The 19,576-nt window shown below is 40.9% G+C and overlaps 1 protein-coding gene across 1 annotated transcript in view; it reads left to right on the top strand.

Moving 5' to 3' along the window:
• CNTN1 (contactin 1) overlaps window positions 1-19,576 on the top strand; it is a 250,194-nt gene that overhangs the window by 99,092 nt on the left and 131,526 nt on the right. The window contains exon 4 of the mRNA XM_065692968.1: window positions 7,749-7,848. The gene's annotated coding sequence lies outside the window, so the exon portion shown is untranslated. The remainder of the gene's footprint in view (window positions 1-7,748; window positions 7,849-19,576) is intronic.

Genomic DNA, 19,576 nt, shown 5'->3' with positions numbered 1-19,576 from the left:
GGGACAGCAGGCTCTGCCAGTCTCTCCCTTCTGACACACGCTATGCGCCAGAGCATTTTACAGATAGAAAAAGTCACCACCACAGTCGTATGAAAACAGGAGGCAAAGAAGATAACGGTGTGTCATGCAGCACTGCTGCCTCAAATCCTTGCTCCTCACTTTAGCCTCAACCACTCTGTTCGCTCTCAGTCCATTGAGCTGCATCCAGGCTGCCATTGAGTGCCTCCCATTTTTCACCTCCACTCAGTTTTACTGCACCTGCTTCCCCATGTTTGTGTGCCCTGGCTTGTCCTTGCCTGCTCATTGGCCTTCCTCTTGCTGTTCTGCTGATGTCCTTGACGTTTTTGGTTGGTGTTCCAATTCTGCACTCTTTCCATAGCTTCTGTTCCCATAGCTCTAGACCATGCCACACGCTTGTGTATTTCTTTTTATTGCTCCCCATCTCCTGCCAGTCTTCCTGGAAAATCTCATTTTTTTTCATTCCTGCTCACAGTAGATGTCAGGCTCCTGAGAGCACCAGCAGGCTGGCAGGCTGTGTGGATCCTTCCCCTTCCATGGAGTTACCTTCCAGTGTTCAGCTCCAAATGGTGGAGCTGTATAGGCTGGGGTTAGATTTGTAGGGAAGCTGTGAGAAGCCTTCTCCCCCTTTCCGGGATCTGTTTTAGGCTGGCTTGCCTGGGACCTTGCCTGTGCTGTGTTTCAACTGCAGTTGTGTCTGGCCAAGCACGCTGCTGTCTCTATCCCTGCCCTGCCCCCTTCCCATCTTGGCAGGACCTCAGACCTGCCCCGTCACAATAACTTTGTCCAGTGCTCCCGATCCATGGCTGCCGTGGTTGCAATCAGCCCAGGCCCACACTGTGTGTTCAGGAGCCACGAGCTTGTGCTCTGGGGCGAGGGGCTGTCTGTGGCCCCCAGCTGCCTGTGCCCCTGCCCTCAACCAACAATACCCTCCCGCCCAACCCTTTTCAGAGCAACCCCATCAGCATCTTTGAATGCAGCAGTTTGTCTCTAGTTTGTATGGTAAACAGCTTGTAGTTAAAGCATTTCAGTCAACTGGAAACATTCATTGGCTTGAACTGCACACTTAAAGAGCTGGCAGCCCTGAACTTGTTGCTATGCTCTGCACAGGCACTGACCTTGAATTTCTGATCACAGTAATGGATATTCGGCTTTTTCTACTTTTCACCAAAACACATAACTCAGTTGACTCCTGTGGTGTTCCCTGAATTTTTGGATCCCTCTTTGGATGAGGATATCAGAAAGGGCAACCCAACAGGGTGTTGCTACTGGGTCAAGTATAAGAGCTTGCTTTGTTTATCCAGTGGTGTAAGTTGTTAGTGTGATGAATGAGGACCAATAAACTGAATGAAGAGAGTTCTGAACTAATGGTGGATAGAAAAATCAATTCAGAGGTCAGAAACATCATAGAGGAAGCATGCACGCTAAAGTGCAAAAACAGCGGTAATGAAGATGCAGAAAAATATAATATAAAAGAGGTTTTGCTGAGCACAAGAGCTCAAAATGCATGCAGAAATTCAGTCTGTAGTGGGCTCGGGCTTTTGGCCTGAGGAGAATGATGTGACCAGAAAACCAGGTGAAGAAAAGACCTGTAGAACAGCATTTTCCCATCAGTATTACAGACAGTCTGTAGAGGGATATACTGGAGCAAGTCATGCTGCACTTCATGCTGGTTTTGGAGCAGCAGTGATTTGAAATAAATCACTCTGGAAGTGTGGGAAAGTGTTTGGAAGGAAGTTTTGTCTGTTATCTTGAATATAGCCTTTGTTGCTGTTTGAAACCAAAGGCCTAGGAGAGCATAAACATAGTACTGTCTCCAGCTCTGTGTGTGTGGCTAGCTCTTAAAAGTCAAGTGATGTTTTGAGTAACAACTGCCTCATATTGAGGACCTGCATGGAAGGAGAAGAAAGTCTTAGATTTCATATAAAACAGTGAACATGAAAAGTGGGATTTTTCTCAGTATATACAGAATCTCTTTTACACCTGAAATATGGCAGATATATATAGTAGTCTGTAGTCTATCATAACTACTCGTTTTATATTATTTTTTATAACTATATAATATGTAGAATGATATTTAAGCCTGTGCTATATAATAAGATGCAGTATAATATACGTAGTAGGGACAACTATATTGGCATACAATCTATATAATTGTATTAAATATTTGGATTGTTTCAGAACAATTATTAAAGCATTTTCATATAATGAATTGGTATATTTGATATTTCAGAACACTGACTTAAACAGTAAAGCAAAACAAGCATTTGTTTGGTTGGGGAACATGTTTAAGTGGTCCATAGAACCACAAAGTCACATTTTCAGCTTAAACAACTGAACTGGAACCCCTGATTTCATTCAGCCTCATAAGACTCCTCAGTAGGAACTTTGGCCTGCCACAGGCTCTATTTCTGAAACGCTGGGTTCTATTAGATGACTGCTATAAGATTCCCAGTCTCCTATACTCTCTGGTACTGTTGATTAATGTTGTACTGAATAGCCACAGTCATCAACCAGTGACCCCTTTGAACAAACAAACTAAAAGGTTTGTCCCTGTCCTAGTGAGAATCACTTGTAAGTACTTATGAGTGGAAGTATAGCATAAAAGGCAAAGACAGGTGGGGAATTGCAAAGAAACAGTGAAAGAAAATCGGCCATGAGGATAGATGGTGGTCCCAGTTTTCCTGAGCAGCCTACGTGCTGTCAATTTTTTTGTAATTATGGTAGCAAAGAGTATTTAAGAAAGGATTTGGAGGAGGGCAATGCAGTGAGTTTGCAGGTGTTGCAGAGAGTTCTTCCAAAGCTTGAAGTGTAATGGGAGGAAGCACTGAAGTGCTTGACTGAAAATTGAACAAGGGGCTAATGAAAAATAAGTTAAAGACTAATTGTAAGTTGGCTGTTCAGAACCAAGTGAGAATACTAATGAGAGCAGTCCATGGAAGGGAACATGAAGTTGCTTGTATTTGAGATGCCAAGGAAGGGAGCAGAGGGATGCGAGGGGAGAGGTCACACAGTTGGAGTGATGCACCAGAAGAACAGTGCTTGCAGTAGCACTCAGATTAGATGCTGTGTTTGTCCAGGCAGGGGGCAGAATTTTGTATTAATCTATTTCTGGGATAATGAGGATCCAGACAAGGGTTTTAATTAAGCGCATATTGTGTATGAGCAATATTGTGCAGAAAGATTCCGCAAAACTTGGCCTGGATTTGATGACCTAAGGATGATGTGGGGTGGAGATAACATTCAGACAAGTATCTTAAATTTGAGGCTAGATGGTGTCACTGTACACAGTGATTTAGGAAGTTTCTGGCAGGATGGGGAGGGTTAATACAATCCCCAATTTGGCTATGTTGAGTTTAAGCTGATGCCTGAATTAACAGTATCAGAAATACCAGCTGAGATACCAATTTGAAAAGAGGTGGTCTTACTGGAGTAGAGGTGTAGCATACAAAGAGGAGATGGCAGCTGACATTGTGTTTGTAGGTGAGATTGTAGCAACGTGTTAAGAGGAAAGAAGACCAAGTAATACTCTGCAGAGCGTAGAAAAAAGCATGAAGTTTTTTCTTTGAATGACATCCAGAGCAAAGCTGGAGAGGGAGCAGAAAGTTCAGAGGTAAAAACTAACCATGAAAAACTGTTGGCATCTCAGGAAGAATGAAAAATGAGCCCTGCTCCTGAGGTCTGGATAACGACAAATGCTAAGAGATTTCAAGAGCTTCTGTTAGAGTGCAAAAGGCAAAAGCCAGGAGGAAAGGAAGAGAGGAACTTCATGTGGTAGTTTTAAAGGTCTGTAGTGTTGAAAGGCAGCAGGAAGATGTAATGGTGGCTGCAAAAGCAAGTGAGGCTAAGAGAAACACTAAGGAGGTTTTTTCTTTGTGAAAGGATAAAAACAGTGAGAATGGGAAGAGAATTAAAGCAGGCAGGGAGGGGGAAATGAGTTTCTGAAGGAAATAAGGAAACTATGTAAGACAGCTGTGGCTCTGTGGAAGGTGGAACATATAGCAGTACTGAGCACAAGCATTTTCTGTGCCTCGAGGATGGAGTATGGAAAGTGAAGGAAATAAAAATCAAGTTGTGTTGTCAGATTTCTGTTGGAGAAATAGACATGGAAAGAAAAGTAGGGATAGGAGGATTTGGGAACTGCAGTCAAGAAAGTGACAGTCATTGTGGATGTGATAAATGGTAGAATAAGATTTTTCTACCTAGAAAATGTGAAGAACAGAATTAATTTATTGTGGAATAATGGAGCTTTTGCTCAGTGTAGGAAGAGGAGCAGAAGAGAAAGGTGCTGTTGATGAGAAGTGGTGCTTCGGAACATGGTTTAGTGGTGAACTTGGTAGTGTTATTAAAGATGATCTTAAATGTCTTTTCCAACCTAAATGATTTTATGATTCTGTGAACCAAGGACAGGGTTGGACTACAGTGAGGGAGAGTAACAAAAGAATAATAGAAAGAGGTGCATGAAACAGTGGTCTTGGGTCAACCAGTTAGAGAAATAAAATGAAGATTTGTAAGACATCTACAAGAAATGGCTGCATTAAACAGCTTTGTGCTCTTGGAACGTAGAGAATATCTGCTCTATATTGATCTTGTGATTGAGACTGCCTGACAGTCTACTGTGTAGCCTATATTAAAATCTTCTAGACCCGTGAGCACTTTTGCATTTCAAATTGGGTAAAAGGTTCCCAAGCCTGGAGTTTCTGCTTTGAAGGGGTGATGTGCCAGGAGGGCTGGGAAGCTATGTATATTGTACTGAAACAGGTATTCATGATGAAGCGTAAATCTTAGTGCTTAAGCCTGTGAGGTTCCAATTTCTTACCTAGACATAGTAAGAATGCGAATGTCTGGTATGATAATTTATATTGGAATTGTGGAACCGGAGTAATAAAGCAAGGAGAGCAGGGCATTTTCATTACATGTTTTTCATCACTGGCAAATCAGTGAATGCTAAAAAATATAAATATATACACAAAGAAGGCTGATGTTCTATCAACATGGATTGTCAGATTTCTTTGGGATGTGTCTAACACAGTGAAATACATCAGCAGTACTTCAATGTGATGAAATGCACCTGTAACAAACACCCATATTTGTGTTTGCTGACACCAGTAACTTCAACAAAACACTAATTTTTCCCAGTTTCTAGACTTTACCCATACAAAGAGTAAAACCCTTCTTATCTTTGTCTTCTTCCAAAGAAAGTGGCACTAGTTTCTTTTTATTGTCTATGCTTCTTATGAAGTTCTGTAGTGGAAGGAAGACTTACTTTATTCCTCAGTGCTTCTAGTCTTCCTTTGACTAGTTGACATAGTCAATGGAGATGGGAATGATTCAACTCACCCTTAAATACATTGCAAGAGTTGGACAGCCACACAGGTTCTAGCAGTCTTCTGACAGATGATGAGCACCTTCCTTGTGTGCAAGCATGCACTGTGAGCCATCCAAATTTAGACATCTTTATCTGGAGCTTAATCCCAGCAAAGCAAGAAGTGGCAGATGTCCACTGTAGTGATAAGCATAGGATAAACTAGTCTGCAGTGCCTACATGAGCATATTTTCCCCAGTAAACTTGCTCCTTATAACTGATTAAAGACCAGAGCAAGCTCATGGGGATTGCATGACCTGGGGCACAAATCTCATCTCTGTGAGGTTTCTTTCCATTCTAATCTGATTAATTAATCAGACAGCTTTGTAACGTCATGTTTGCTGATATGATTTGTAACTTCTAGCTTAATGCTTGCCAGAGATGATTGTGACCCAGCACTCAGGGTATAATAATGGGTGAAGAATGTGATAACCTGAACTGCTGTTTCTGACGTATCACAAAGTAGAGATTAACTGCTGTTGTATTATGGCCTTGGTAACTGTTGAGAAAGGACATACCAACAACCTATATGGTAATTTCTTGGAGACACTCTTGCCAGATCACTAACTGTATCAGTGTGCCTTAGTATGAGGGAAACCCATTAGATACAGCGTATGCTGAAAAGGGATTGCTTTGGTAAGAGGCAAACCAAGCAAAATGTCTTCCTGATTTTCCTCTGAAAAAAGCCTCTATTCATTCTAGTTTCCAGACCGTATGCCAAATCCTGTCTGCTTCAGACAATTTTCCATTAACTTACTCAGGAGGTACTGGATGCATACAATTGCAGGAGAGTTGACAGTTTACCCCAGATTCAGATTTTCATCAGTATGTGGCATGTCTCTGTTCATGCTGCAGTCCCATCAAGGTTTTCTGTTTTGCCAATTGTACAGTCTTTGATCCCAGGAAGAAATAATTATTATAAGTCTTACTGGCCTCTTGAATTGATTTTCAAACAAAACCCAGTGACAGTTCTGTATTTTAGTGATGATGAGGTATTTTAGTGATAAAACCTCATACTCAAATTCCATCAAGAGTAAGGAATAATTCCATAGATTTCAGGAAACTACAGGTCTGTGCGGTTCCCATGCTGGTGACTATGCTGTTTGTCCACACCAGGGTAACTAAAGATTCTTGTTACTTTATCTTTAAATATTGCTTTGGAGTTTCATCTCAGTCATGGCTCTAGCGTTTTCCTTTTGTCTGCCTTCCCTCTCTCACGTTTTTCCTTTGAAATTGGCAGTCATGATTTTCCTGTGTGTGGAGGGAGAAGCATGTGGCAGTCAGAGGGTGGGACTGCCCAAAGGCTGCTGGAGGCTGGTTGGTAACCTGTGATGAGGCTTGTTTAAATGACAGGGGTGCAAGAAAAGGGAGTGTACTGAAAAGATGCACAGATCTGTGGGAAGAAGTAGAAGCTTTGGGACCTATTCTAATTGATCTGGCAGATACAAGTTATGTGAGTTGTGCTAGACAAAAATGATGTATACGTGCATCTCTTCAGATAGGATATAATGTATGCATTGTAATGAAAGGATTCAAGTGAGAGTGGTCTAGTTTGCTGCTACGAACAAGGTGCAGGTGTATATGGGGCAAGGACTGTCTCGTGGGGTAGAAGGGGTAGAAGATACTTATATCTGCTCTTTGCTTCTGGTGGTTCACTGTGCTGTAAATGTGAGGTTAGGAAAGCATATTTGCTTCTCATGCTGCGTAGAGTTAAAAGGAGAAACAGGCTGCAGGGAATACTGACTTCAGATAAAAGGCTCAGATAATGCAGCATTTTTAGAAGGTCAGAGAAATCCAGAGTCCAGATTAAACACTCTGCAATATGTAAATGCCACACCACATATGTTAGAGTTATGCTTGAGTGCTGCAGGGGGGATGCCTGCGCCTGCATCCCCTTTTGGATGGAATATTATGTGTTGCAGTAAAGCAATTGCCCAGCCCTGATTGTTTTAGTGATGAGCTGATCAATATCCCATTACTGGATGTAACAGTTGCTGCAGGAAGTGCACAGAAGATTTTAATGCATGAATTATGCATGCTGTGCTCATTCTTTAGTCTCAGAGCAGAGTGACAGAGATTGTAAAGATGACTGGGGTAGTTTCTTGCATAAAGTGACTGCAGTGAAATGCTTCATATTTTCATGCACACAAGCAGCATTGAGTGGGACGGCCTATTTAAGAAGATATAAATCCCCGAGCTTACAGCACGGAATGCCTGATTTGAAAGCATTGCAGCCATGTACAGAGCCGGTTTTCCTGCTGCCTAAACTGCTTTCCACTGAAGGCTGGCTGAGGGATGCTAACGGCTGTGCTTTGCTCTGAGGTCACAGTTTGAAGCCTTTTTTCTAATTTGCTTTCTGCCGCAGGAGAGGATCTGTGAAGTTTATTGCTGTAACCATCCCTGTAACATACAAACTTGGAATAGTTATTATGAACAAAAGGACAAGCTGGAATTCTCCGTCTAAGGTAAAAAAAGGGGGCATTTTTTATTTGTGGATTTGAGCGCAGAAGAGGCAGTATGCTGAGGCAGGATTATGATGATGCAGTGTGGTTGACTCAGATATCTGTGCTGGAATGCAGAGTCAGGATTCTCGGGTGGATACGGCTGCATGGATCCTACTAGTCTGATTGTTTTTAAATGGTTGTTTAAATGTTGCTGAGACCAAATTCTGTTATACTTCCTGAATCCTGCAGTTTGTTCTGGAGTCTGCATTTCTGATCAATTTTTATCTGCTATAGATGACTGCATTGTGGGGAGGGGCAGAACAGTCACCGAGATGATCAATATAATAACATGATCTATTTCATTAGCGGTCCTAACTGAATAATGACAATGAAATTCCATTAACTTTCTCCCCCCCCCCCCCCCCTCCTTCCCTCTATCTGCACATTTTCTGTAACATTTGCAGGCTACAGTAAAATGTGTGTCAGGAAAACAACTCCCAGAATCTATTGCTTGGCTGTTCTGTAAATAACTAAGATGATCAAACTGTTACATTTTGGATAGAAGTCTGGGCTGTCATTCAGGGAATAGAGAAGCCTGCCCTTATTGTCCTTCACAAAAGTATGTACTGTCAGAGATTTTACATGCAAAGGTAATTATGGAATTTGCTGGAAGAAAAGAATAAAAAATTTAAAAGCATTCTACATTCTTTTTATTTGCACATTTGACAGTTTAGGGTATACTGAATTGTCTAGCCACTGTCGGTGTACAGTGAAAATATAATCTTTTAAAAGAAGATAAGTAAAATTACATTTTTCTTGCCTGTTAAATTATTTACCACAATAAATGCTTAAAAATGTCTGTATCATTAATATTTTATGCATTTGTAGATTTTCATATTTTGGAAAACACCGTACAAATGCTTAGTTTCTGTGTTCAGTAACTTGAAGATGTACCCATACTTTTCGAGATATACTGTCACAGAGTACTGAGAAATAGCTGCTTTAATAAACCTGAAAGCTGTTTGCTGTGTGAAGGAGCAAGGTGTTGCCAGTCCATATTGCAGGCAACAGAATGCTACCATTCCTTAGGTAAATGCCTTTTTATTTTGAGTTTTCATCATTATTTTCCATTCGCATCTAGTAACCCCTGATTTGGCCAGTTTGGGATCCCTGAGTCCTTATGCCACACTGCACAGAAACGCATACAGACCCCTGCCTCAATGAGCAGTGTGTGTTTGGCTGTTAATTACCTAATAATCAGCTGGAAAATTGCTGTCCCAGAAATCAGGCTACGTTAGTATTGTTCGACTGAAAACGTGACATTTTTGAGCTCACTGTTCTGTGTGGAAGCACGTGCCTTGTTGTACAGGTTAGCCCTGGCAGGCTGCATCCTACCTGCTGTGTGAAGGTGGGCATACGCAGGGGTTTGTCCTTCCTTCCCACACTGGGGAAAGCTGACTGTCTCCGGGATAAAGACTACATTCAGCTGGTGGGGAGAGGCAGTGCTGGTTCCTGGGATCCTGCAGGCCTGCTGGGTGCTGAGTCACAGAGCAGGTCTGGGAGGAGCTCACTGGCCCCTGGCTGTAGCCACAACAGTTTTTGCAGCGAGATGAAGCCTATGCATGTATAGCGAAGAGGGGCATCTAGAGAGGAAGGAGAGAGGGAGACAGGGAAAAATCCTCCCTGGTAAACACCGCATCTCGCGCGTGGTGGTGCAAACACGCTTCTGGGCATGTGAACTCCAGGCTGGGAACCTGGGGGGCTGGCAGTGACATCAGTGAAGAGCTCACACAGTAGTAACGGGAAAGATGTGTACGATAGCTGGCTGCTTGCAAATGTGCTAGTCATTCTGCATTTGCCATGGAGGTCTGATTGTATTTTCTCGGCTTCTGACATGAAATATCACCTGAAATGCAGATTTTGCAGATTGAGCAGGCTTTCAACCATGAAAGCAGATATAAAAAAAGAGAATAGCTAACAGCAGAAAAAAAATAATCCTGAACTCCTCTCATTTGGTTAATTAGGGAATACCTAACATTGTGAATAACAGGAACTAAGTAAAATAGTGGCAACCTGTTTCTGTGAGAGAGAATGACAATGTATACAGGGAAGGGTTGCACACTCAAATACTGATTTCAGAGCATATGTGGTTTATTGAAATATGGCTCAGCTGTTTCAGTGCTTTGCCACTAAGCGTATCAGTGAATAAATACTACTTACGTTCTTTTACTGTCACAAATAAAAAGCATCACAACTACACTCACAGTGTTAATCTTATAACAACGTCCTCATTTCCCCCCCATTGAAACTGAGGTATTTAAATTACCTGTGTTAAATGAGGAAACAGATATAGTAATAAATAGTAAAGAGGTGGAAATACTAATTTTCTCCAGCAAATAACTGCTAGGATTTTCCAAGGTATTTGAGAAAGGTATCCAGGGTCCATTGAAATTCACTAGGGACTGTGATCTTTAGTCTTTTTGGCTGAGATTTTCAAAGGAGTGTATATAAATATTTCAGTCACTACAGAGAAAACAGCTTGAATAAAAGCTATTAAAACAAAGGAAGCCCAGCAACTATGTGCTGTTAACATAGGTAATTAGAGGAAGAGCAGAATTCTTTGTTGTTCTTCTCCCCAATTTCCTCAGTAATTACAGAATTTAAAATACCAAGAAATATTTCAGGATACTATACAGAGAAAAGGCGTAAGAAGGGAAGGTCTTGCAAGTATCTGATTAGTAAGGGATATTGTTCAAAAAAAAGCAGCTTATTGTGGACAGAAGTCTTCATTAATAACCTGTTGGAATATTCTCTCGTTCTGATTGTAACATCAAAGATTAAATTACAGCTCTTGGTTTTCTCAAATTGCAACTTTGCAAATTGTAATCAGCCTGGGCTTAATTCTGGGGAATTATCCTGTAATAAATACATTTGCAATCAGGGAATTGATGCCTTGTACCAGATCTTATTGATTTTGCTCTTGCTTTAGGCTGCAGAGCAGATCCATTCAGTACAGTTAATAACTGAAGGGGTGACTATTTAGGAAAATAAGAAACTTCAGGAGCTGATACTTTGGGCATTGTGTGAACTCGAATGACCACAAATCAGTTCTCACTCCCTGTTGCAGTAAAGTGACATTGTCGGACTTTTGAGTTATGCCTCTGGTAAATAAAAGGAAAGGTTTCTTCTGGTCTGTATTGGTTTTCATTTGTTACTGGAAAAGAGAGCAGAAATCATGCGTATTAATGAGAGGAATTAATAACAGGAATTAATGTGTAATAAATGATCATGCAGTTGGGATTGTACCAAAAGCAAAATAGTAGGTTAGCAATAAAGAAATATCTTTGTGTATATCTTTGCTAACAGGAGCATGCTTCTAAATTATTAATAACACAATAAAAAGTATTTCTTCCCATACATCACTGTGTTATACACTATTACTAGCCATTTATTTGTTTTTGCTTTTCCTACTGTATTGGTAAAGTGATCACTGAGAATAATCAAATTACTTTTACAAATTACAATTACTGATTGAATACATCTTCAGACAGTTAAAATTGATAATTGAATAGAATCATTTTAAGCAAGTAACCTATGAATACTTCTATGCTTATTACCAAAAAATATGTCAATATGTGTTTGTCTGTATCTAATACCTGCTTACTCAACAAATGTGTTCCCTGGGTGCTAGCTTTTCAGCAGTAACTGAGAATAGCCATGTTTTCTTTCTCTTTGCATTGCCCTGTAAATAACAGTGAAGGGACGACGGAGGTGAGTTTGGTTAAACTCATTGCTCATTGATAGCACCAAAAGCTCATTTGACTTAGCTGAGCAGCAAGAGAACTGAAACTCCTTTATCTCATTTGCTGAAGACATTATTCACAGCGCAGTGATATTTCAGTATGTTGGAAACAAGGTCTTTAATCTTTTAGGAGACATTGGTAAGAGGAGCTCATGTTTTAGGATTTCTACTGGTAGCATTTTTACTAAAGAAGAAAAAAGAAAGGCTGGCACACTAAGGATTACTTTGTAAAAACAATTATTCACCTGCCTCTTGAGCTGGAAGCTCTAAATTCATTGATTAATGTAGGTCAGTGAAACTAGAGTTTTTCAGCTGAGCTTTTTGAGCTACATCTCATTCCTTATTTTACAAATGGGTTTAGTGTCTTAAAGCCTGGATCTGGTACAGGTATTCCTGCTGCCTCCTACAGCAGTAATGCACAGGGGGCTTGTTAACTGATGGAACAGTGTGGCAGAATATAAAACGGTTGTAGACAACAAAGTGTACCCCTCAAGGTTTGTTTGAAGCAGGTAGACTACATTAAGATAATAGCACAGAAATCTGCAAACCTTTCACAGTGGAGAGGTCAAACACAGAGTTTTCCTCCGGGTGCTAGAATCTGACCTGACCACAGTGTTTGTCTGTCTTCATCCCAGCAACTGATCTCCTACCCTGAATCCTTCTTCAAAGGGAATGGGAATGATGGTCTTATTCATAAGATGCAAGTCTCTTCCCACTGCACCCTGTTGCAGGATGTAATTATCCTCAGGCTGTTTGTTTATTTCCATGTGGAGAAGCCCAGCAGACTCAAAAAGTCTCACTGGTGCTCTTGGCATCAGATGAATGCCAGCAGTTTGACATTTTTGTGTCATGAGGCTGACCGGAAAATGGTGTTAGACATGAAATACAAAATTGGACTGGATTAACTGATCGAAATGAAGAACTGTATTAATAAGTGTCCATATGTGGCTACAGTAATGATGATCGCTTTTATATCCCAGCAGACACTTTGGGAGAGCACAGGCTGTATTTCCTTATAGGAAAACACTGCCATCTGAATAAATGGAATCTTTTAACTCATCAGACCAGCAAAATAATGAGCTTACATGTTAGGGACCATAACCACAAAGTGCTTTACTGAGTGTTTCAACTTGTAGCCAGTCTGTGCCAAATTCCGGTTTACATTCTGTAAGGGAGTTTCAACTGGTTTTAGGGACCAAAGTACATAGCATTTCATGGTGGGGCTGAAAGTGGACTCTTCCTAAACATGTTCCTTATTTAAGGTCTGGAAAACTAGGCCCCTTTGAAAATGTTCTTACTGGGAAATGAGTGGGATTTCATATCTGCAGGGAGTGACTGCAGAGCGCTCACAAATTTGGCCAGGCTTTGTCCTCCTTCTGGGACAGAGCATGCTGTTCCCTTGCGCTTTTTGATAGGAAATGAGAGATGGCTCTAGGGAGAAGTCTCAGCCAAGGGCTGTGAGCTGGGAACTGGCAGACTTTCCAAATGGGACAGAGGTATCAGAAAGTTTTCTACTTGGTTTTACTTTTTTTTTTTTTTCACTTTTTTAGGAAACCTGTTTCTTAAAGTAACATAAAGTGAGTCTTCTCTACTACATTCACATGTAGTTTAATAGGAATGAAACCAGTACGGGCTTCCATTAATGTAATTTCTGCAGTGTTTTTAAGAGGGATGCAGGAGGAAGAGGGTTTATGATGGAGAAGAGGAACCCTTGTGACAAAAAGCAATAGGTTCTCCAGGATGCCTCACATCTTACCAGGGGGTGGTCTGTTTGGAGTGACTGGGGGATTATTTAGGTTGACCTAGGATTTGAAGCTCTCATAAAGAGCCTTTTTGTCATGCAATATGTGAATAGAGTAAGGCCTGTTTAGTCACAGCTTTGCCAGCTTTTTGTATTAGATTAAGATAAGGTCTTTTCCAACATAAATGATTCTGTGATTCTAAAATCACAAATGAGGTGTACATGAATTTACTGATAGCACTGATTGGGATTTGATGCTATTGATCAGGTATTTGATTATGTGGAATCACATTTATACAAATCTTGACTTCACCAAGCAGCTCAATTACATCTTACATGTTTATTATACCTCACATAAATCAGACACTTCTAAAAGGAAGCTCAATATGAATAGAAATAGTAGCATAGAAATGTAAACTCCTCTGTTTCACTGCACCGGAATTCATGGGGCTCAGTATAAACTGGCAAAGGCATCCTCAACACATCATGCTGGTTGTTTCGTCCTACAGCTAGGGTTTCAGATAACCCATCAACTACACGCCTGTAGAGGCTGGAAGCCGTGCACAGGACAGCTGTACCTGAACTGCTTATAAATTACACACAGCTCAAGATCTTCTCACTGGCTGCTACTGCCAACACTATAGCTGATAATCTCTTTTCTTGCCTGCAGTAACACCATATATTGGGAGTTACGCACTTTTTTCATGGAAGGCAAGAGAATTTCTGATGTTAACCTACGTTTTTTTTTTTTCTTAAGACCCCAAGAAATCCCCAGCTGTCTTTTTATGACATTTTGAACTACTTCATGGCAAAAAAAAAAAAAAAAGAAGGACAAATGATCCGGACTTGCAAGCCGTTATAGTGACAAATGTACTTAAGGTTTCATCTTTCTACCATTTCTGCATTTGTTGGCAGTGTCACAGAATCATGTCCACAGAAAAGCTGTTCCAAATTTGTGTTTCAGATTCCTCAATAATTTTTTTCACAATAAAAGATGTCAGGAATTCCTATTACCACATTTGTGGTGGTAACATAGCATTGTCTTAATCACAGCTGCATTTGGAGAATCCCTTCTGCACTTTGTTTTATTACTGGTTTTATAATCTGCTTGAAGCAATGAAAACCCTCCTTCCTGCCATCTTCTGCAGTGATTTAGTGGCTAACTTCAGCCCCAGTGCACCTCAAGCATTAGTGCTGGGGCATTTTTCCCTGCTTTTGCTGGGAAATGTCAACCCTTGAGCTTGGGCACTTCATCCTCTTATTAGGCAGTTTCAACACACTGAGCAAGTGTTACCCCTCCTGTCCTCTTACTGGCAGAGCTGCTCTGAAACCTATGGGAAGCTTTCCCATTGGAATAGTTAGACTTAGCTAATTAATAACTTGACACCAATGATGTATGATACTCTCCAGTGTATTTTCCCTTCTTGATTTTAATGATAAGAAGCATGAAAAAATCCAGGAAACAAAATTTATCATTCAATATATTTTTAGCCTCCCAAGGGTTTCACATTTACTCTGTGAAATTGTAGTTTATTGATTAATTCACTAAATAGGGGAGAATAGAACAGGTTCTCATCCTGATGAAAGATGCTGAAAGTATAACATTGCATATTATTGTCAGTAAAGGCAGGACTGCAGCACTTCAGAGCAAACTGCTAAAAATGCACGGTATCTTCAACCTGATAGCAGTGGCACAGGTGGCTGCAGCTCATAGTGCAGCTTCAAAATGAAGACAGATTAATTTATAAGGAAATCCATGTAAATAAAGTTTTTCTATGGAGTCTCAGATGTCCGAAAGCAAGAAAATGTAACAATTTTCTGCTCTGGGAATACTCCATTGCTAGATATTTCTGCCGGTCATGAGAACAGTACTTTTCCTTTCATGCGCAGGTCTTGTCATAGAATGTTTAGAGTTAGAAGGGACCTTCAGATCACCTAGTTCTGACTTGCCATAGTTCTGTGAGCAGGGTATCAGCTGTACCTGCAGAGGCAGGGGCAGGATCTGTCTCAAAAAATAGCAGCTCACTGCTAAATAGCAGGCACTGAGTTCAGCCTTTTCCAGCTGTGCTTCTCTTAAGTCCTTCAGATTTGCTCGGTTCCCCAACTCAGAGTGATAGCAGCAGAGCCTGGGTACATGTACATTCTGAAGTACATTTCTGGCTCTTGTGCACTGTAGCATTTTACTCCTGAATTTTACCCATATAGAGCAAATAATTCTCATTTTGTTTTTAGAATATTCTAGTGGCCATCAGCTTCCATATAGCGAGCACCAAGAAGTATGTGCTTGATTCATGGTGTATCATTTTCTGTATTCCAGTTGTTCATACCCAGTCTGATTAGTTCTTTGGTATTGATGAGAGGAGGAAGCCTGATGTGACATTGCAAGACATATGAAACAGGAATGATTTTGTTGTGAAGTGTAATACCAAGATTCTTCAAAACATATGAAATAGCATAGATGTACAGTAAGTCTTTTGCTTTGGAAAGGGATGTCTAAGCAGAGTAAGGGGAGCTCTTGTAATATTACAAAGGGTGTGCAGAATGTGAATAGGAATGACTGTGACTGTTGCTTGTAATATTTTCATTCAGACCTCCCTTGTTCTGTAATGAGAAACTATTCATGTCATAGCTGCAGAGTGTATATGTGCAAAATGTTCTTATATGGGCTGAGAAAGCGATGAGGCAAATTCGCAGAGGAGCAATCTGTCAAAGGCAGAAAGGTGCTACCTTCAATGCGGGAAGTCCCCCACATCATAGAATCGTTTAGGTTGGAAAAGATCTTTAAGATCATCAAGTCTAGCTATTGATGCTATAACCATATAGCTATATATAGCTATAACCAGCACAGCATTAGATAAGTCAGCATGTGGACAGAACCATCAACAGTGTCACATTCCCACATGGATTTTAACTACATTTCAAAGGAAAAGAGAGAAAAAGCACACTGTTCAGGACTTTGAGTGGTAAGAAGCGTGCTGTGAGTCAAAGCCACAGCACTTTCTACCTATCCCAGTTAAAAGGAATGACTCTGCCTTTAAAGGTCTTCTGCATACCACCAGGTGCAAGCAGGTAAATGCAGAATACCTGCAGTAATTGCTGGATCCCACCCAGGAGTTAATTACTGGCTTTGCAGTAGGATTTGAAGAGTTTAATTCTGGGGAGGTTGCAGAGTTACAGCATCCCATCTGGATTCTCTGGGGCACTGTCAGGGTCAGAACTGCCAGGTCCGATGTACCATGGTTGTAACCTGCATGGCTGTTCTCAGAGTTTCAGGTGAGGGTTGTGCCAGCGTTGTAGCTGGCAGCTGAGCAAGCTGCCATGTGTGGTGCTGTGGAGGCGCTGGGCAATATAGCTGTCCATATGCAGGTGATCACAGGCTGCTGGGATGCTGCCAGACCCCTCAGGACTTTTTGGGTTAAGCTATGAGCCAAGAGTGCAGCCCAAAATCAGGAGGTTACTATCTCTGGCATTGGTGATCATTTCTTCAGAGGATTCGTACCTTCTGTTGCTTATTAGTAAACTCACAATGCAGGTTCATCAACATCATTTGGGGTTTGCCTTTTGGGAATTTTTTTTTTGTTTATGTTGTTTGCTATAATTTTATAGCATAATTGATGAAAAATCCTTTTAGACATTGTGTGTTCTGCGAAATAAATGGACATGTGCTCGCATATGGAGTCAGATGAAATAAACTAGTACAAATTGGAACAGACGGAAACACACGCATGGAAATATAATGCTTACCATATACTAGAGGAGCTATAATGAAACTGTATCTAGCATTGCATGCTAAGAAGAAGGAAACACCCTCCTCCCCTTCCCCCAACATTAATTTGCACCTGAAATGCAATCAGTAATGAGCTAGCACATTAAAGCAGGAGATGACAGACAGCTGAGTACCATCCGGCAGAAAATATAAATCCCCTTTACCTGTTGTTTGTGTTGGAAAGATTTGTGTGGGCTGCAGCAAGCAGAAGTCCTGGTGGCCTTGTAACCATCCAGACCAGTGAGATCTTTTTCTTAAAGGGCTTTTGTTGAGAAAAGAAGAGAGCCTTAATTTTCCAGAGCTGGCAAAGAACCTTTTCCAAGGACTGGGTCTACGTAAGCATTTAGTAATGTTCAGAGAACTGATAACATTGGGTTATTTTGCTGCTGTGCTCCCTATAGAGCATCTGTACCTTTGTGAGAGGTCCAGGACTGGCCCATCATGTGTGATGGGTTCAGTGAAAGTGAATGCAGAGCAGAGCTGCTGGGTGACATAGTGCAAGGCCATAGGGAAGGCCGTATTGCACCAAACCTGGTCCAGCATCCTGCCTGGAGCAGCCACTAACAGCAAATACCATCCCTGCTCTACCTGTCTTTCACCCTTCAGCCGCTCGGAGAATCCCTCATCTGGAGCCAGCTGGTGGGTGTTTAATAGCCACTGATCAACCTGTCCTCCAGGAATTTGTTTAATCTCTTTTTGAACGTTTATCTCTTCAGATGCTTATAAAGGCATTTTGATGACACTCCTCTCTGTGCTTGTAATATGTTCCTGTTTTCAGCCTGATGGGAGTTTAGACAATTGTGTCAAAACTTCCTCAAACAGGGAAAGTATGAAGATAAAAGAATTTAAAACCAGCAAAATGTGTTTTCCCAGGGAAACTTCATTCACTGAACTACCACAGCACGTCTTGGATGCTGTAATGTGCTTCCTCTTTGTTCCCTACAGTGAAGATGAACACTGTCTCTCAGTACTTTTCAAGGTGACTCTTAAAAGAGTTTTTCTCTTTCACTGTATCTCTGCTGTGCCTGCAGAGGCTTTGCAGGTGACTTTGTTTTCCTGGTTCTGCTGTGCATCTTCTGCCTGCTATTTGTATTAGAGTCCAGAGAAAAAGAAAAATAAATGTGTGCTGTTCATTTCTATACCTGTCATGTTTATTTTCTCTCTTAGGCTGAAAGAAGTATGTGCAATTGAGGCCTATGTAAATATTACTATTTTGCACTAATTATTCATTTGTTAAGTTTTGTTAAACTGTGAAAGGTGAGACCTAGAAAAAGCACTAGAGTTTGTGTTTTCAGGGAAAAAAAAGGAAAATTAAATGCAGTAGCTTCCATTTGTAGTGCCCTTTTATTTTTAGCATGCTTTTTGTGTGCATCCAAAACCTTTCACTTACATTTGAATGACACTTACATTGTCCCTGCTCATTGCAAGAGATAGGACTAGATGGCATTTAAAGGTCTTCCAGCCGAAACCCTTCTGTGATTCTATGATTAAATGAAATTTCAGCCAAAACTTCTGATGGTGGAGGTACCATGAGTAATTAACAGCAGTGGTGCTTGGACTACTGGCAAAATGAGACTGCAACAGTAAGGTTGCAAAAGGTTATCTGCTGTGAAAGTAGACCCGTTGCCTGCCAGTGTCCTGATGCTGTGAATCAAGTAATTTGCTGTAGGTGCCATGTGGCTGTGCAGTGCAATGGCTCTTTCTTGAGCGAGGCTTCATCATGGGGAGGAAATACAAGGAATTAGCTCTTCTGTCAGTTGCAGTGAAGCACAAATCAAACAGGCCAAGTGTCTTGTTTTACCTCAGTTCATTATGTTTAATGTAGGAATAACAATGCTTCCTTCTTCCCATGTTTATTTGGAATAAAAATGCTCAGGGAATTTGATTATATTTTGTACCCAGAACAGCAGCTTTTGAGCCTTCACTGGGAACATGAATACTTTCTTGTAGCACAGATAACTGTGTCCTTGATTTTAATGACTTTCTCCGGCACTGGAAGTTGTCAGAAGTCTTTCTGTGAATATTCTGTGCATCTTTGTCAGTATTTCTTGCTGTGTGGAGCTCAGCAGGCAATGGCTGCATATAACCCACTCACTGTACCTAATTATTCCGAGAGATTTCTGCAGTAATGCCTGTGCTGGAACATACCTGATGGAGTATATAAACTACAGGCTAAGGTGCAGTTGTTCATGGAAACCAAAAGAACAAGAAATAAGGAAATAATTTATTTTTCCAACAGTAACTTGTAAATAAGTAAGTAGAGGGAAATTTGTGCTGTCTTTGGGGCAGCAGAGATAAGGCATTTCTAAGCTGAACTGAAAGCTTGAAAATGAAGTTTAAATTTATGGATGCGAACATTTTTGCTGTCCTCTCAGAAATAAACAGTGAGTAGTTGGATTTGAAAGAAATTCTATGGAGTCACTTCATTTTCGTCCAGTAG

The sequence above is a fragment of the Lathamus discolor genome, chromosome 1, assembly GCF_037157495.1.
Source record: "Lathamus discolor isolate bLatDis1 chromosome 1, bLatDis1.hap1, whole genome shotgun sequence".
NCBI lineage: Eukaryota > Metazoa > Chordata > Aves > Psittaciformes > Psittacidae > Lathamus > Lathamus discolor.
The sequence above is the reverse complement of the archived record's forward strand: the minus strand, read 5'-3'. Positions and strand labels throughout refer to the sequence as shown.